Genomic DNA, 19,040 nt, shown 5'->3' on the forward strand with positions numbered 1-19,040 from the left:
CTCTAGGTCTGAACAATAATAAAATTTATTAATAAAATTGGAATTTCTATTGTTGGGCGCCAGTTAGGTTTTTCTTAACAGAATATATTTAAAAAAAGCCTTTTTTGGGAATTTTTTTTGCGAAAATTAAATGAGGAATAGAATTTCTTTTTTGAGGGTTGGTTAATCATATATTGAACTATGTACACAAATATTTTTATTAATTTTAGATAGAAAATGGCGTCGGTATTCGTGGCTGAACAAAACCCTGTATTTTTTTTTTTTACTAAAACGGGCGATCTCATACCTGAACAACTTATAAGACCTAGAATAAAAAAACAAAATAAATTCTTAATCTATGTACTATTATCTTGAGAAGTAAATACGGATTTTTCCCTAAGTCAAATTCTGTGAAAATAGCGCAACTTTGAATAAAAAAATCGACTTTTCGACGAAAACAAATGTAGAAAATTTTTTATAAAAAAAAAGTTTTCATTCAATTGAAAATCGGATATATACTTCTGTAGATAATACAACTATCATACTATCTTTAAAATTTCAAGTCAATCGGTTTTAATGATGTTCCAGTTCTGAGTCCGGCCAGTTTTAAAAATATAGTTTCGAGAAAAACGCATTTAAAGTTTTGTTATCACCATTCGAGACGCTTTGAGACGCTTCGAAAAAATAAGATTTCGCCATGTTGAAAATATTTTTTTGCTTTGGGACCAAGTGCATAATGTTTTTAGATGTCTAAAGTACACTTCAAGCTAAAAAAACAAAAATCGATTTTTTGAAAATTCTATAGTGGTGTTACCCCTTAACCCTTTCGCTACTACGAGCGACTATAGTCGCTCTCCATGTGATGCCACACAGGTACTACGGGCGACTATAGTCGCTTTCCATGTGATGCCGCTGAGATACTACGAGCGGCTATAGTCGCCCCCACTAAAGATGTCGCGTAATTGTATATATGATAAGCGCCTGCAGTTGCTATGCATAGAGTATCTCACTCTAGACATGCCGCGTGAGTCTTTCGTTTTGCATCATTTGTTTTTTACGGGCTTCAATAATAAACCAAATGCCTCGATCATCAGTCTTACGACACCGGCTCGAACGGTCTGTGCGGATTACGTTAGTGCTTACAAATCGTAAGAACCCGTTGCAAAAGTGTGTAGTCTGTACTAAAAATGATAAGAGGAGGGAATCGCGATATCAATGTAAGATTTGTGATGTTGACCTATGCGCAACACCATGTTTTGAAAAATACCACACGCAGTATCATTATTAAAATCAATTCTAATCATACGCTTATATCATGTTGTATAATATTATTATATTGTGTAATATCATTTGATCTCAGTAAATAAAAGTGCGCATGTTAATAAATTATAAATACTCAGTTTTAAAACAAGTTTTTTCGTCGAAAGTACCAGCCAAGAACGCAGGTTACAATAAGACGTTGATGCGACCGCTGCGATCGGTTACGTGCACCGTGCACTGTTTCGGTGTAGTGCGCCGTACTGCGGAGATCCGCCCCGTAGCGAAAGGGTTAACACTTAGCCGACCGAACGCCCCACAGAGACCTCTATAGTTACCACCGCGCTTGGAAAGGCCAAACTGCGCTCTCCACCGTACTTTTTTCTGAAGTAGTGTTTTAGAAAATAATTTTATGGCTGGCAAAGACTCCATCGGAAATCCCGAAAATAAAGAGCCGTAATAATCAGCAATGAAATATTTCAAAAATTGGTGCATTTTATTATATGTTGTACCCTATATAAATAAACTCTATAGAGAAAGAAGCGTTTCTCAGATGAAAAGGGTAGATCTACTCGAGCGGTCGGCTAAGTGTTAATAAAACCACCCAATCTATGTAGTCTCGACTAGCAGAAGAAGAATGTGACAAACATAGGCCGGTTTTGTTGAGTGACCTAATATACAATAATTTCGAAATTTTAATAAAAATAAATAACAGAGACTGTAAAAGGCAAATTACTTAACTTGTGCAAGAACAAATGATCACTGATTTTATAATGTACGATTTTAATATGAAACAATATAATACACTTTTACTCTTTGCTGAGTTTTTGGTCAGACAAAAGTAATATAAGAGAAAATAATATTACATAACAGAAAAATAATATGATATTATGATTAACAATTTTTATTACAACGAAAAGAGTTTAAGTAGTCAAAAATAAGTCTATATGATATACAATAAAATAGTGTAATAAACTAGCAAAGTCAAATACAGAATATAACACGTAGAAAAACAAATAGAGAATAGATTAATGGACATTAAAATAATAAAGACATTTTAACGATAAATCAATTATCAAATAAAGTTGTATATAAATTAATCGAATGAAGTAATATCGTATAAGATTTGACTAGAAAAATTTGATTAGACTAAGACATTAAATATGGTTGGCGAAAGGGTGAAGATCTTTTTTTTTCTCTGATTGTAAAAAAAAGGTTCCAATTTTTGACAACAATTTTCAACATCTCTAGCGCAATTCTTTCCATATTTGATGAATTGCTTACCCTTATTCTCTAATTTTATTTGGATAGCATTTCTTAGTGTCGTCGTTTGTCGAATTTGTCGAATTTGTCGAATTTGTCGTTATTTAAAGGCTGCGCACGAGGAACTACCAAAAACAATGGAGAAATAAATTAGTGTTTAGAAAAAATAATAGGAAAGAAATTATTAATTATAATAATAGAAGAGTAGGATAGATATGCAATAGTTTTATCGTAGGAATGAATAGGATAGAGATAGATAAGTAAATCAATATACACAAATTTATGTATTAAACAATACAACTTGCCCCGACAGAAAAACTCTCACTGAATTTATAAAAAAAAGCCGTGACAAGTGAATACTTTATTTATCTATGAATAATTGCTATAAATTTTTGAATCTAAATAAATTAAATAAGTTATGGTATTCTGAAAGAACACGCTCACGATTACAATGTCGTTTTCTATTTTAATTTATGTACATTACATGTATGAATTCTATACATCGAAGGTATTTCAGCTATATATGTATATACATAGATCCATGGACATAGTAACTGATATTCGGCAGTCGTTCTAAAATCACAGTAGAATTAAGTTGCGTTGTTCAGTAGATACTTTTATCGAGAGAACGTTTTTGATACTTAGTTTGTTATAATCTCTTTTAATAACTCACAAACATACTTAGTTCTTCATAAGATGAAAAGTTATTAAAAAATTTTGTTTAATAGCGTGAGATCGGAAAACATATCATATTTTATTATATTCTTTGTGAAAATATTTTTTTCAATAAGTAGGTAAGTTTTATATTTTTTAACATTTTATACCTTTTCCAAATGAGATCACAAATGGTCATATTATATAATTCAGTGTAATTAGTGTATTTACATATTTAAGATCAAGTGTCAGTCCAATTAAACTCATAAGTTTAATTTATTTTGTAAATAAAATTAATATGGATTACTAATAAATTATTAGGAGTTTCCATGGGGAATGATATATTATATAGGCCAAAGATTATTAAAGTGACTTTAGTTATTGCAAATATTATTTGCTATATTACGCGTAATTTTTGAAAAATTTAAAATTCTACATAATAACGACTTTTTAAAAGTAAATGAAATTACTCCATATATGTTTTTAATAATAATATATTATTTTTATATAAATTAAAATTGAATTTTTCAGTAATCCGAAAATAAATATTTTATTCCTGTAATTAGTATCAAAAGCATATATTTTAATCACTTGTAAATAGGGCATTTCACGTGAAGCGGACAATGAAAAAAATGTGAGGTCGTGGATTTTGTTCATAATTAGCTTGATTGTACTTCTATAGGACCTCAATAATTGTACGTCATTATTCTTTTTTTTTACCTTAGTTACCGATTTATGCGGCTTCAAAGTATTGACTAAATATGAGGAATAAATTTTTCGAATACTATTAAAAAAGTCAATCTAATAGATTATATAAGAAATAAATCGTGTTTATTAAAGAATATAGATTAATTATCTTGGAAGTAAATAATAATTTGAAATTGAACTTTTTTTCGTCTAGTAAACCGGAAGTTAAAATTAAAAATGTGAATTTAATAAACTTTGCATATTTTTATTTTTTTATTTTTACCTTAAAAAATAGCTTGTAGTATATAAATATTAGGCAAAAAAAAATTATAATGGTATCTTGATTTATTTAGAAGATATGAACTAAAGAGTAGGATTGTGCCGTAAAGCGCGCTGTACTGAGCGGTTTCTAAGTGTATAATTCATGAGTTACAAAAGTAAACTGTAAAAAGCGAGTGAACTAACAGCTCTGAGGAAGCCCTGAGGAACCGGATATCTTCTAAACGAATCGAGACACAATTATAATTTTTTTTTTTTTTTGCATAATATCAACTACACTACAAGCTATTTTTTAAGGTAAAAATAAAACAAATCACACATGTTTGAAGTGAAACCTTCAAAAAAACTAAGTTTCGAGAGAATCTGACGAATGCACACTATCAAGAGTAGGATAATTGTAGGATTTATTTATTATAATATCATTACAATATATACCAAAGGGCACCAGTATGATCTATGGGTGGAATAGCTGATAAAAAGTACACTTTTCCAAATTCAAGCAATAAAAATGGAATGCTGAATGAGATAGTTATGGATAGACACCACAATCGTAGGATGTTTATCAAAGGAAATCTAATTCGTCGAAAACGAAGTAAATACGAATAATCCTTTTTTTGAAACTCAGGTATAAAATTCTGTTTCTTAGTATGGTTTTCAATTTCCCGTTTTCATCGACATTCTTGCGCTGCTAACAAAAATTTTAGGATAGACGAAATAAAGATGTTACGAAAAACATATGGAAAATACTGCTGGACTGAACGAAGGTTCTGGTAAAAAGCAATGAGAGATCTAATTGAGATATTCTCCAGAAATGTTTTTTCAACTCTATAGCCTGCCACACTTCGAGACCATTATTATCTATAACATATCTCGTCTTTATTATTTGAACCACAAACTTATCTTTCTAAATACTCTCATCTAAATAAAGATCTAAACCCCGAAAAATCTAATGAACGCATTGAATCGTATCGCTCTCTCAGCTTATTAAACTGTGTAAACAACGAGTCTCGAAATTGGGACTCGTGGTAAACTCCACCAATTCACGCTGGATGTTCAGCCTGTAAAAAATGTTTTTAAAGCAAATAAATTACTGTCACATTTTTATTTTGCTTCTTCATAAAATATATTTGATTTACAAAGACAAAATATGTCTATTAAATTTAATTTTTATATGTTTTTATACAAAATATACAAAGATTTGTATTGACCAAGGAATACAAAAAAATTATATTATTAATTTTAATATTTACGTTATAAAGAAATTTACGATAATTTTTTATTAAAATAAAAACATTTTTAACAGGCTGAACATCCAGCGTGAATTGATGGAGTTTACCACGGGTAAACTTACCGAAATTCGAGACTCGTTGTTTACAGAGTTTAATAAGCTGAGAGACCGATACGATTCAATGCGTTTTTTAGATTTATCATTGTTCAGATCTTTATTTAGACGAGAGTATTTAGAAAGATAAGTTTGTGGTTCAAAGAATAAAGACGAGATATGTTATAAATAATAAGGGTCGAGAGAGAGAGAGAGAAGTGTGGCAGGCTATAAGATAAAAAAATATCATGTGGGCAGATCACACATGTTAGAAGTGAAACCTTCGAAAAACTAAGTTTCGAAAGAATGAGACGACTGCAGAATATCAGGAGTAGGATAATTGTAGGCTTTATTTGTTATAATATTATTATTACATTATTGTTATCACATTCAAAAATTATTATACGTTTTATTGAAAACATATATAAATAGATACCATATTACACAGTAAGCAAGTTCTCAATTCAAAAAAATTAGACGAGTTACTCTGGTAACTAAAAAATGCATGGAAGCTAAACACCTCTGTTAGTGTAGTAAACACCTCTATAGTAAGGTTTTTTCCGAAAAGTAGTGAGGTTTTTTTCCGAAAAGTAGTGAGGTTTTTTCCGAAAAGTAGTGAGGTTTTTTCCGAAAAGTAGTGAGGTTTTTTCCAATAAGTTCGTAAGGCATTTCCGAAAAGTCCATAGGGTATTTCCGATAAGTCCGTAAGGTTTTTCCGATAAGTCCGTAAGGTTTTTCCGATAAGTCCGTAGGGTGTGTTTAATTAGGCTTCGAAGAAGAGTCTCGTGAACAAGCCTCGTTAGAAAGCCTTGTAATCGAGTTTCTTTTATTTAAAAACTTTTCTATTTTATTGAAAAATTAATATAAATTTTCTTAATACGCAAACATTATAATTAAATAACATTTTTTTATTATATAAAAAAGATTTGTACATTCGTTATAAGCTCTCAATCATACATTTTATATAAATTTAGATAATATGTACAATGGGATAGTTCTTGTTAGGAGTTTTATGCTCCTAGAAAATTATATAGTTTGAAATAAACAAGAAAAATAATCATTGTGTTTTTTCTATCAATTAACTTTAACTTTCGTACCACATCAATGTAAGCATAATAGATAGAAAAAATAGCATATAGTTTTTTTCATAAAAAAAGAGAGAAATTACTTTTTTAGAAAATATAAGTTCTAAAAAAAAAATTAATACAGCAAACACTTTTTATCTAATAGTACCTGTCTTTAAAAATAACAATAATTATTCTTCTTTTTTCTCTTTTTCTACTTGTCTATTTACTTCTATATGTAAACTTAGACAATATTGTTTTATTTTATAAAAATTAATTTTCCGCAAAGACCTTTTACTATAAATGCCATTACTGCCGTTTACAGATGTTGTCCAGATATAACAACGATTTATTTGCTGATAAGGGCGAAGAAACAGAAAAATCCGCAAACTCGATTTAAAGAGTCTTTCAATGAAGTTGTGAGTAAAATTACACATTTTGTACTTATTATTATCTTTAGATTCTTGATAGATTGAAGAGAGAACAAAAAAAAGTCGTAAAGAAGATTATTCTTATAGAAAGAGACTCGAGTCAATCGAATTTAGAATTGTCAGAGAAGGACCGCGAACGCATTAAAGATACCAATTTAATTTTTGACAGTGCAACATCCGTACGTTTTATGGACAACATTCGTCTTATAGCTGCAGGATCTTTTCTTGCCTGCACAGGAAATACCAAGCTTAAAGGTATTTTTTTTCTATTTAAAGCATCCGTTTACAAATGTCTATATTTAACACTAGATTGCCCGAGACTTTGTATATACCTATATTGCCGAAAAGTAGTCAAAATGACTGCTTTGTGAAAAAATAACTAATGTGTGAAGAAATTCATTGAAAATTAATTTTTAATATTTTTTTTATATTATTTACAGTTACAAAACGGGCTATTAATAAATATTACCAATTAAAAAAATTTATTTCACTTGGAAAAAAAATAATTGATGCATTATTATCTGTAAATTTTATGCAAATAAAAGTGGAAATCTTTTTATGTGTACATCTTTCGCAAACATATTTTTGACATTTTTCACATATATTATTTGTTTTGTTGTTACGGCGAAGTCGTACTTGACAAATTTTGCATTTGTTGGAATGAGTTGCATTTGATGATTTTGTAGCTTTGTATTAAAAAATGAAAAATGGCGAACTTCGAGAGAATAACGGTTTTTCTTTAAAAAATGCGAAAATTTCATGGATTTTATAATTTTGAAATTTTTTTGTATTTTTTTCTTAAAAGTACATTTAATTACGAATATTTAAAAAAAAAACATTCCAATAGGTTGAATTTTAAAGAAGTTATAGCCATTTAAAAAAAAAGAGCTATTTTTTTCAAAAATTTTTTTTGGGTTTGGTAAAAAAATTTGAAAAAATTCTGAAAATTGTTTTTCATAGGGTAGCATAGTATAAAAAAACTTTCAGCCAAATAGAAAGGAGTCAGAGTCAAAAGTGACCGATTTAACGTGGAATGCCCCATATATATATATTAGGGTGGGTCAAAAAAATCAATTAATTTTTTTTTACAAGTGCCACGGAAAAATGAGTTGCAAGACACCATAAAAAAGTTCTCACCAAATATGAGCTCTTAATTTTAATAGGAAGATCCTCCGCATCGCAGTTTTTTTATTTTTTTCTCAGTCCAATAGAATAAAATTCATACCTCATCATTAATTGATTGTACAGAAAAATTTCCTGGAAGAATTTTGTAGGAAATTTAATGCTCTACAAAAAAGGTATCTTATAATTTTTCCGTAAACCTCACCATTTGAATGATATTGAAGATTTAAGTTTGATTATTTTAAGACAAATTTCATTTTTGTTTATGAATTTTATAACTCGACAATAAATGACTATTATAAAATGCGCAATACAAATTTTTGTAGGAAATTAAGTGCTCTATAAAAATGGTGTCTTATGTTTTAGCGATTAAATTAAGCGTTCAAAAGATATTCATCATCAAACTTTCACCTGTACTGATTTCTGTCTCTGAATATTGTTTCCTCTAATAGTTCCAATTAGAGTTGTTTTTTTGGTCAATAATTTTGTTTTGGCTAATTTTGACATGCTAGTGAAAAAGTTATCGGTCGTAATATTTCTTTCACAGCTTGTATATGGCTCGACAAGTTTCAGAACAACGTGTTCATTTAGAAGCATTAACGATGGTCGTAGTTCATCTTTCCATAATAATGTTCATTTTTTCCTAATTAAGAAAAACCATTTAAAACAAATTTGCTATTAACACCTAATGCAAAATAAAAATAAAAATCAGAATTTGATGGAAAATTTGTTGGGTTTATTAGGCATATATTGTGTTAAATCTGCACCTGGCTTTTGAAGGAAATAATTGTTCGTCAATTGTTATATTTTGCCCTGGTTGATAGCAAGCTTGACTGTTTTTAATGAACTTATCCCATATTTTCGAAACCAAGGCAAATTTATTTGTTTGTAGGCGCCTACATCTTTCGGTTCTTTCGTCAAAACTAAATCGTTTATTTTTGTAAAAATAAATCGTAGGATTTGCTTGAACTTTTCTCCGGCCATAGTTTCTCTAAAAAATTCGGGACCCAACTTTGCTGACCATAAATAACTCAATTTATTAATAAAAATCACTTGATTATTTAAAATTTCCCATGTAGTTAAAATGACTGCTTTCGGGCAATTTAGATATAACACATATATATATATACCGGAAATAAAGCAAGGAGGAGATAAAGAAAATGATTAAAAAACGCATTTATATGTTGTATAAAAAGTCAAAACACAATTCTAAAAAAATTTATCATTATATACATACTTTTTTTTCTAGTTGAAAATGAAAAGCAGTCAAAATGACTTGTTTAGACAATCTAGTGTTAAGCACAATTCCACACAGATCAATTTATTAAATTATAGACATTAGTGTAATTTGAAAAATAAATCGTTCTAATTTTATAATAATTTAATTCTTTATGCCTTTGTTTATGTTTCAACGGCTTACTCGCATTGTGTTTACAATAAGATCGAAGTAAAATTCTATAAGCCACCTATAAAGACAGAAGACATAATTAGATTAACAGAGATTTTGACGGAAGATCAATTAGATTTAATTAGCCCAAAGTAATATAACCTAAAAATATATTGACTTCTTTTAGATATAAGTCGATAAGCATATTCGTTTGTTTTGCAGGCTACTGGATAAGTGGCCCAACACTTACGCATTTTCAAAAGCAATCTGTGAAGATAGTATACGGTAATATTCAAATAGAATTCCAATTTGCATCGTTCAGCCATTCCTTGTTGTTCCAACGAAAAAGGAACAGATTGTTGGTTGGATAAATAATATCTATGGACTAACAGGTGTAACTTATGGTAGCTCGACCGGTGTTTTACGAACACTGCATTGTGATGAAAATCTAATTTGCAACATAATTCCTGCCGATTATGTTGTCAACAACATTATTACTGCAGCATGGGACGTTACACAGAAACGGTAATTTTTGTTTTCTTTTTTGAACTACCACTAAAAGCAACCTATTCTTCAACTTTTTAAATAACATTTACAGTGAATAAAAAAAAACTTTTATTGTAGATCCATATCACACAGTGTTATACTTTCCAGCAGAGATAACAAATACTTACCAGTTGACGATGAAATTCCAATTTATAATGCTGTTTTCTCTGTTCAAAGTCCAATTACTTGTGCTACTATAGAAAATTATCTAAGAGCTAACGCACTTGATGTTCCATGGAAAAATGTGGTATGGTACTTCTCTTTATGGATGAACAAAAACTTTCCATATTTTTTTGACAATTTTTTTGCACTGGATACCTGCAACTATAGTGGACCTCTTATTATATCTCAGCTGAAGAAAGCCAATGTAATTTATAACGATATTTAGATTAAAAAGCGATTTATTATCAATCTAAATATATAAAATATATAAATACTTTAAATATATAAAAAGAAACATAAATAAATAAATGTTATAATTTTTCAGATTGATTAATATCTACAGAAAAATAAAAAACTTTTAACGCGTAATGAATTTCTTTACAACTAACGAATGGGAATATACAAACGATAATGTCTTGATGTTATGGGACAAATTATCTATGGTCAATAAAAAAAACTTCTTCTTTAATGTTGCTGATATTGATTGGCAATGTTTTTCTATTACTTACATGAGGGGAATTGGAGTATTTTTAGGTAAAGAAACGATGGATACAATTGAAGAATCAAAATCTTTTTATAGAGGGTAAATGTCTTATTATTTTGTTTTTATAACAAATATTATTTTTATCATATTTAAAATTAATTATCGATTTTATTGTTTATTGTTTCCAGGTTCCAAATAGCTCCTTATACGTTGAAGTGTTTTATTCATGTTTTTTGATTCCTTTGATTTTATATTCTTTATAATATTTTCTTTTTACTTACATATTTTATTTCTGACAATCTATAAAAAACGAAAATAAAACGATATTTTTCCATTTGTTATTAGATAGAATAAGTTAATTATTTGCTTATAGAATAAGTATTTTTCCCTATAGCTTCGAAATGTTTTTACTATTTAACTTCATTTTTTTAACGAGAATATTTCTCTATATTTAAAGTATAGCAAGTATTTAAAAGTTGGAATCTGTTTTTATAGTTTAAATAATATTTAGTAATTATAAGTGGAATAAAAAAATTTTTAATATCTGTACCTAGAAAGATTTAGAACGTAGAAAATGTGTAAGTAAAAAAATAAGAATTTATCAATCGGTCCTTATGAAGAATACAATAACTGCAAATAGTACCTCATAAGAAGAAATTTCTTAACTCTTAACATTTATGTAACTATTTTAATAATGCAAAAAATATGTAATTACGAATGCCTCATCGATAATATGTTTATATAGTAACAGAAAATCTTCAATTGAAAAATTGCTGAAAAATAATATAAATTTTTCAATTAAATTAAAAAAGTTAGGAGAATGCCCATGTATTTGATAGACATTTAATTATCTGTAGTGAATAACTAATGATATGTGACAAAAAAATGATGATCGAGATAAAGAAATAATTTAATCAAATTTTTATATGAATTTGTTAACTAGTATATACGTTAATTGAAATATACTATATAATAGAAATATACTATGCCTACAAAACGTAGAGAAGGGCTGAAAATATCAAAGTCCTTCATATAGATCGCTGAAAAACACAGAGCCTTACATGCAATGGAGACAAAAATAAAATCTTGTAATACTTACTAGGAATAATTGGAAGCAATACTTATATATAATAGAAATGTACTGCGGCTACTAGGGTTAAAAAATTCTGCATATTTTTCTTAGTAGATGGTGCAACATGTTTATTCCGTCAATAATATTTTAAATTAAACGTTTTTTCTTCCCTCCGGGTGAAAGGCGTCAACTTTTCTCCCGCTGTTCAAAACGAAGTTGCCGATTTCCGCCTACGTCGAGCAGAAAAAATGTATACTCACCATGGGCAGTAAATAAGAAAGCCTCAGAGCACATGTTTGTTGACATTTCTTACTTTACCTCCCTAGGTGAGTAATATACTTACTATTAATAGATGGTAAAAGAGGTCATAAAAGTATTTTTCCTTTTTGTAATGCTAGAAAACGATCTTAACAAACTAATCGTTTCGATTTCTATTGAAAATGTAAAATAATGTCAAAAATTGTATTTCCGAGTTATGTTTAAATTTCTCTCAACTGTATATATAAAAATTCAGTGTCAAATTGTTTGTTTACGATGAACTCCAAAACAACTTAACCGATTTTAATGAAATTTGTTTATTTCGTGTGATTATTTCCAACCTAAAATATAGTATAGTTTTTAGTGATAATTTAAAAAAGAAAAAAAACAAATCATCGTTTTTGTGCAACGTCCCGTGCTGCAGCAATAATGTTATTGATAACGTAGTCGGCAGGAATTATATCGCAAATTAAGTTACTATTACAATACAGCGTTCGTAAAATACCGGACGAGCTACCATAAGTTACACCTGTTAGTCCATAGATATTATTTATCCAACTAACAATTGGTTCCTTTTTCGTTGGAACAACAAGGAATGGCTGAACGATGCAAGTTGGAATTCTATTTGAATATTACCGTATACTATCTTCATAGATTGCTTTTGAAAATGCGTAAGTGTTGGGCCACTTATCCAGTAGCCTGCAAAACAAACGAATATGCTTATCGACTTATATCTAAAAGAACTTAATACGTTTTTAGGTTTTATTACTTTGGGGTAATTAAATCTAATTAGTCTTCGGTTAAAATCTCTGTCAATCTAATTATGTCTTCTGTCTTCATAAATAGCTTATAGAATTTTTCTTCGATATTATTGTATACACAGTGCGAATAAGCTGTTGAAACATAAACAAAGGCCTAAAGAACAAAATAATTATAAAATTAGAACAATTTGTTTATCAAAGTAAACTAATGTCAATATATAAATAAATTGATCCAGTAGAGAATTGTTGTTAAAATATGCATTTGTATACAGATGGTTTAACTAGAAAATATGTACCTTTAAGCGTGTCACCTCCTGTGCAAGCAACAGGAGATCCCTTGTTCCTCTAATATTTGTATTAACTATAAAACGAAGATTTTCCATAAAACGGACGGATGCTGCACTGTGAAAAATTAAGTCGGTATCTTTAATACGATCGCGGTCCTTCTCCGACAATCCTAAATTCAATAGACTCGTGTCTCCTTCAATTAGAATAATTTTTTTTCGACATCTTTTTTCTCTCTCTTCAATCTATCAAAAATCTAAAGATTTAAATACAAACTGTAATATAGGTTATAATTTTTATTCGCATAACAATTAATACAAAGCAGGCAACTTTACTCACAACATCATTGAAATATTCTTTAAATCGAATTTGCGGATCTTTCTGTTTCTTTGCCCTTATCAACAAATAAATCATTTTTATTTCTGGATAACATCTGTAAACGGCAGCAATGGCATTTATAGTAAAAGGTTTTATCGGAAAATTAATTCTTATAAAATAAAACAATATTGTCTAAGTTTACATATAGAAGTAAATAGAGAGGTAGAAAAAGAGAAATATAAAGAATTATGATCGTTATTTTTAAAGACAAGTACTATTAGATGGAAGTTATCTGCTTAAAATAGTTTTTTAGAAATTATATTTGTGCTAAAAAAATTAATTTATCTTTTTGTATAACGAAAACTCTATGCTATTTTTCCTATCTAGGAAGTTTACATTCATGTGGTACGAAAGTTAAAATTAATTAATAGACTTCAAACTCGAAGAATATCTTTTGTTAATTATTTCATACAATATGAATCTCAAAGATAATAAGAGTACTAACAAGATCTATACAATTGTACATACTATCCAAATTCTTTTAAAATTTATAATTTAAAGCTTATAACGAATGTACAAATCTGATTGGTAATAAAAACATATATAAAATATTTTTACCTTAAAAAATTTTCTATTATATGACTTCCTATAAATTTTAAGCCTCCTGTTATGAAAATTTTTTTTCTAGAAAAAAATGGTAGCAATTTCACGCCGTTGATTATAATAATTTGGCTCTTGTACCATCGAAAACAGTTCCTCTTGACACGTTTGGCTACTTAGTAATGCCATTTTTTGAATTTTTTTATAATAACAAAAAATATTACATACAAATAAAATAAGAAAAATTTCACATTATAGTAATTATCGATGACAGACAAATTTTAAAGATAAGTAATTATTTATAAGTGATTGAAATAGATGCTTTTCATTCTAATTATGGTTTTATTATAAGTTGTTCGTTTTTAAATAAATGGAAAATTCAGTTTTTATTTTTTTTTTTAATAATTTATTATAGTAACTGTTACGTCCTAGAGAACGAGTTTAAGTAAGTAATATAAGTAATGTCTGTTTATGGTCACTCTGCTTTCACCGAGTTTAACCGGGACCAGGCTGGTTCGTTTTTCCATTTTGAACAGTGATAAAAAATGACAAAGTGCGTAGAGTAAAGAGGTGGATTGAGGAAGGTTTGGTTTAGAGGAGAAATATTGGTAATTAATCCTCCTCTGGTTTTTATTTTTTCCTTTTGTTTTTATTAAAACAATGGTTTTAATAAAAATAAAAGAGGTTTATGACTTACAGCTTGTCGTACAGTAGTAGGTTGATCTCGAGATTGCGCAGGGGACTTGGGGCTGCTTCTTTCCAATGGAAGGTTGAATAACACAATAACTCGATATAGGAGAATTATTTATCGTTTAATTAATTAATAGAATTGAATAATATTCAACAATGAATAGCTTGAACGCTAGTAGCGAATGAGAAAAATCTACTGAATAACTATAAGTAACAACTGAACTATAAGTGACTGGTAAAAATATAAATGAAGAGTGAAAACTGTAAGTGAAGTGAAAACTATAAGCGACTGGTGAAAAATATAAGTGACTAGAAAACTATAAGTGACCGCGGGGGCGATGTTCTCTGGCTTTTATATCCCCCAAAAGTCCTTCGTGGACATACCAAAGCTACCCCCACTCTTTGGCTTTAGCTGGCCCAAGCTTCCTATGCATCTCTATTCTAGAAGGTTTTTGTGTCCTTGTGAGCTACTAATACATGCATATACTATTCTTATATATTCTAGATTATCATTTATGAATTTCTATCTCTCTAGTTCTTATCATATATTCGACATCTCTTAGTCAATTACGCTTTATCATTTCTTAGTCGATTACGTTTCGTGAATCTCCAATCAATAATCATTTTATCATCCTTAACAACATTATTGCTGCAGCATGGAGTGTTGCGCAGAAACGGTAATTTTTTTTTTCTTATTCGAATCATCTCTTATATCAACTTTTAATTAATCTCTTAAAATATCATTTACAATAAATAAGATAGAACTTTTATCGCATGTATTCATATGACATGTTGTTAATCTTTCCAGCAGGGTTAACAAATACTTATCCGTTTACGATGAAATTCTAGTTTATAATTCTGTTTCCTTCGTTTAAAGACCAGTTACTTGGGGTACTATGAAGAATTATATATTCTTTGAGGGACTTGAAGTCCCGTCGAAAAAAGTGTTCTGGTTCGGCACCTTATGGTTTAACACGAATTATTATTTCGATTTTTTTTGACAATCTTTTGGCACTAAATACCAGCAACTATAGTGGATTTCTTATTATATCTCAGCGGAAGAAAACCAATGTGTTTTATAATGATATTTAGTTTAAAAATCTATTTATTATCCGTCGATAATAAGGAACATAAATAAATTAATGATATCTTTTTTTCAGATTGCTTAATATCTACAAAAAAATAACAAAGTTTGAAAATGTAACTAGTTTCTTTACAAATAATGAGTGGGAATTTACAAACGATAATGTCTTGAAGTTATGAGACAAATTATCTGTGGTTGATAAGAGTGTCGTTCTTCTTTAATGTTGCTGATATTGATTGGGAGTGTTTTTGTACTACTTACATGAGGGGATTGCGAGTATTTTTAGGTTAGGGATCCTGTAGGAGGGATGCGCCATTCATATTCAGCTCATGTGCCATTGGCTGAAAATTTTGGGGGACCGCTTGAATTTATAATAATTTTTTCGTGTAACCTATTCTATTTTAATATAAATTTTTAATTATCATTAAATATAGTTCATTTTGTTTTTGGTTTCTGTATTTGATGCAATTCATTATTTCATAATTATTTCAATGTTTGAATCATTCGCGCGCAAAATCGAGTTCCGCTCCCCCAGCAATGTACATGGCGCATTCCTCCTATAGGATCCCTATTTTAGGTAAAGACCCGATGGATACGATTGAAGAATCGAGACCTTTTCATAGAAGATAAATGTTTTATTATCTTGTTTTTATAACAAATATTATCTTTATTCTACTTAAAATTAATTATCCTTTTTATTGTCTATTGTTTTCAGGTTGAAAATTAATCCTTATTTTATTCACTTTTTACTTCTGTTTTTTTCTGACAATCTTTGAAAAACAACATTTGAGAGATTTTTACATTATACTTCTTATAAAACATAACAAATCTGTGATTTGTAGATAGCAAAAGTATTTTTCGTTATAACTTAAAAATATTTTTCTAATCAAAAAATTTTCTGGTTATATATGTAGAATCTATTGGAATATTAAAATAATTGTAAAATTATCGATGGTAATGTCTACTGTTGTCTAAAAGCGTGAAATGTATGCTCTGTCTATCGTCCTCTTCAAAATTTTCCTTCAGACTGGCATGTTCTCCTCTACGAAATTTCTTTTATTAAATGTTGTTTATATAAATTTCAGAACGTTCTGATCTTACTAGTTGTTTTGCTTTAAGATAATTATTTTAACGCTTCTGTGCAATAATGAAATCGAGGAAATTTTATATACTTTAAATGCTCGACTCAAAACTTCTTAGTGTACAAAATAAGATATTACTATATTTTTATAAAATTTTATTTAAATTTTATTTACTTGAATATTACATTTCTTACAATTATAATACTAAATAGTTTACACTATCAGTGATCCCCAGAAACTTTTGCTTGTCTGATCGACACAGTGCCGTAAAATTATCGAAAAAGTGCAAAAAAAAAGTATATTTTCGTAATTTGATGACCTATTTTTTGTTGTTTTTTTTTTAGTCTTCTTGTCTTTTGTCCTTTTAATTTTTAATTTGAGTAACTCGAAGGTGACTATGCGACTATGCGACTATGGTTTGACCATCGAATACCGAGTAGTAAATATCGACTTTTCGATGCATCGATGTATATCGAAGAATCCTACTTTCAAATCTATCAATATAATATCAATATAATGGAATTACTAAATATATTAATTGCAACGATACATAAATAAGACTGTGTAGGGCAATAGGAGGCCATAATCGAGACATTTCGAAAATTATCGAATTATCGTAAATTATCGTACAATTATCGTACAAAAACTCAAATTTTTGTACATTTTTGTCACATAATCAAAGTTGGATGTACGATCGTACATTGTTTCAAATTATGTGACGTGTACGATAATTATCGTACGAATGGGAACAAGTTGATTAATTAACAAGTGGCCATGTTTATTTTATCCAAGGTAATAAACATAGCAGAAAGAAAACTTATGGCACCATCTAGCGCCACAGCATTAAATTAAAACATACATAATACGTGCTTTTTCATTTAGATGACAACAAATGTTTACACATTCGGTAAAACAAAGTAATAGTTACTACCGATAGATAGCAACATAATTTAACCCTTTCTAGGGTTAATTGCTCCATCCTATAGGAGGAATGCGCCATGTACATTGCTGGGGGACCGGAACTCGATTTTGCGAGCGAATGATTCAAACATTGAAATAATTATGAAATAATGAATTGCATCAAATACAGAAAAAAAATGAACTATATTTAATGATAATTAAAAATTTATATTAAAATAGAATAGGTTAGACGAAAAAATTATTATAAATTCAAGCGATCCCCCAAAATTTTCAGCCAATGGCACATGAGCTGAATATGAATGGCGCATCCCTCCTACAGGATCCCTAACCATTTCAATACGGTGAAAAATCAGTCCGAGTGCGTCCCATTACAAAGATCAGTTCATTTCTCCTCCAAGCGATTGTTAGAGAAAAAAACTTTTATGCCTAAAAGATTGAAGGACTTGGAGATGCATAAATGTCCCCATAACAGTGCACCATCAACAACAGTGATTTCACAATTGAATTTTGAATTGAATGAAAAATTGTCCCGACTGAGACAGCACATGTCCTAGCCGGTGCGAAAGGGTTAAACATCTATTTGAAATAAAATAAAAAATGCCGAATATATTCTCGTTAAATGATTAAAAATTAATGCAACAGAAATCATTTTTTTTTTTATCATAAGAATGAATAAATTTTAACAATATTATAATATTTGCTTCTTCCTCAAACATGATTATTATTTTTACCTCTAAATAGATTTGTAATACGAATTTAACGAACTAGTTAGACCAGTGCTGTCAGATCGTGGGTAAATCTTACCCTCTCCCTGTGCCACTGGGATTGCACACAATGAAAGTTTTCCATGTCCGTGTGTTTGGGATTTCGATGAAAGCCGAGTGTAACCGAAGTTGGCGGTTGGCCACGAAGTGGCACATTATGAAAGCGACTCGTGTCCATGTGTTCGGACGACACGAGTCGCTTTCATAGTGTGCCACTCCGGCGTGCCCGCCAACTTCGGTTACACTCGACTTCTTTCGACATCCCAAACACACGGACATGGAAAACTTTCATTGTGTGCAATACCAGTGGCACAGGGAGAGGGTAAGATTTACCCACGATCTGACAGCACTGAGTTAGACTACGACCTTTGGTCAAAAATATGGGGTGTCATTTAAAAAAAAACTGAAGATAGTCTTAAAAAACATTTTATAATTTTTGCAGCTTATAGTCAATGAAAAACAGATAAACATTTGTTTAAACTATTTTCTTATGAAATTATCGCAAGTTCTTGAAAAATCATAAATACAGTTATATAGGACACCTTGCATATGCTATAAGAGGTTTTGAA

The 19,040-nt window shown here is 29.3% G+C and overlaps 2 long non-coding RNA genes across 2 annotated transcripts; one reads left to right on the forward strand and one right to left on the reverse strand.

Moving 5' to 3' along the window:
• Positions 1 to 959: 959 nt before the first annotated feature.
• LOC149032807 (uncharacterized) lies at positions 960 to 10,955 on the forward strand. Its single transcript, XR_016176339.1, has 7 exons — positions 960 to 1,196; positions 6,830 to 6,923; positions 7,105 to 7,190; positions 9,667 to 9,969; positions 10,069 to 10,357; positions 10,478 to 10,735; positions 10,825 to 10,955. It is a non-coding gene; the product is annotated as an uncharacterized LOC149032807 (long non-coding RNA).
• Positions 10,956 to 18,123: 7,168 nt separating this feature from the next.
• On the reverse strand, positions 18,124 to 18,952 carry LOC149032808 (uncharacterized). Its single transcript, XR_016176356.1, has 2 exons — positions 18,822 to 18,952; positions 18,124 to 18,471 (listed from the first exon to the last, which is right to left on the reverse strand). It is a non-coding gene; the product is annotated as an uncharacterized LOC149032808 (long non-coding RNA).
• Between the last annotated feature and the right edge of the window lie 88 nt (positions 18,953 to 19,040).

Source organism: Polistes dominula, unplaced genomic scaffold, assembly GCF_049000335.1.
Source record: "Polistes dominula isolate Pdom_NZ unplaced genomic scaffold, Pdom_raw_medaka contig_84, whole genome shotgun sequence".
Classification (NCBI taxonomy): Eukaryota; Metazoa; Arthropoda; class Insecta; order Hymenoptera; family Vespidae; genus Polistes; species Polistes dominula.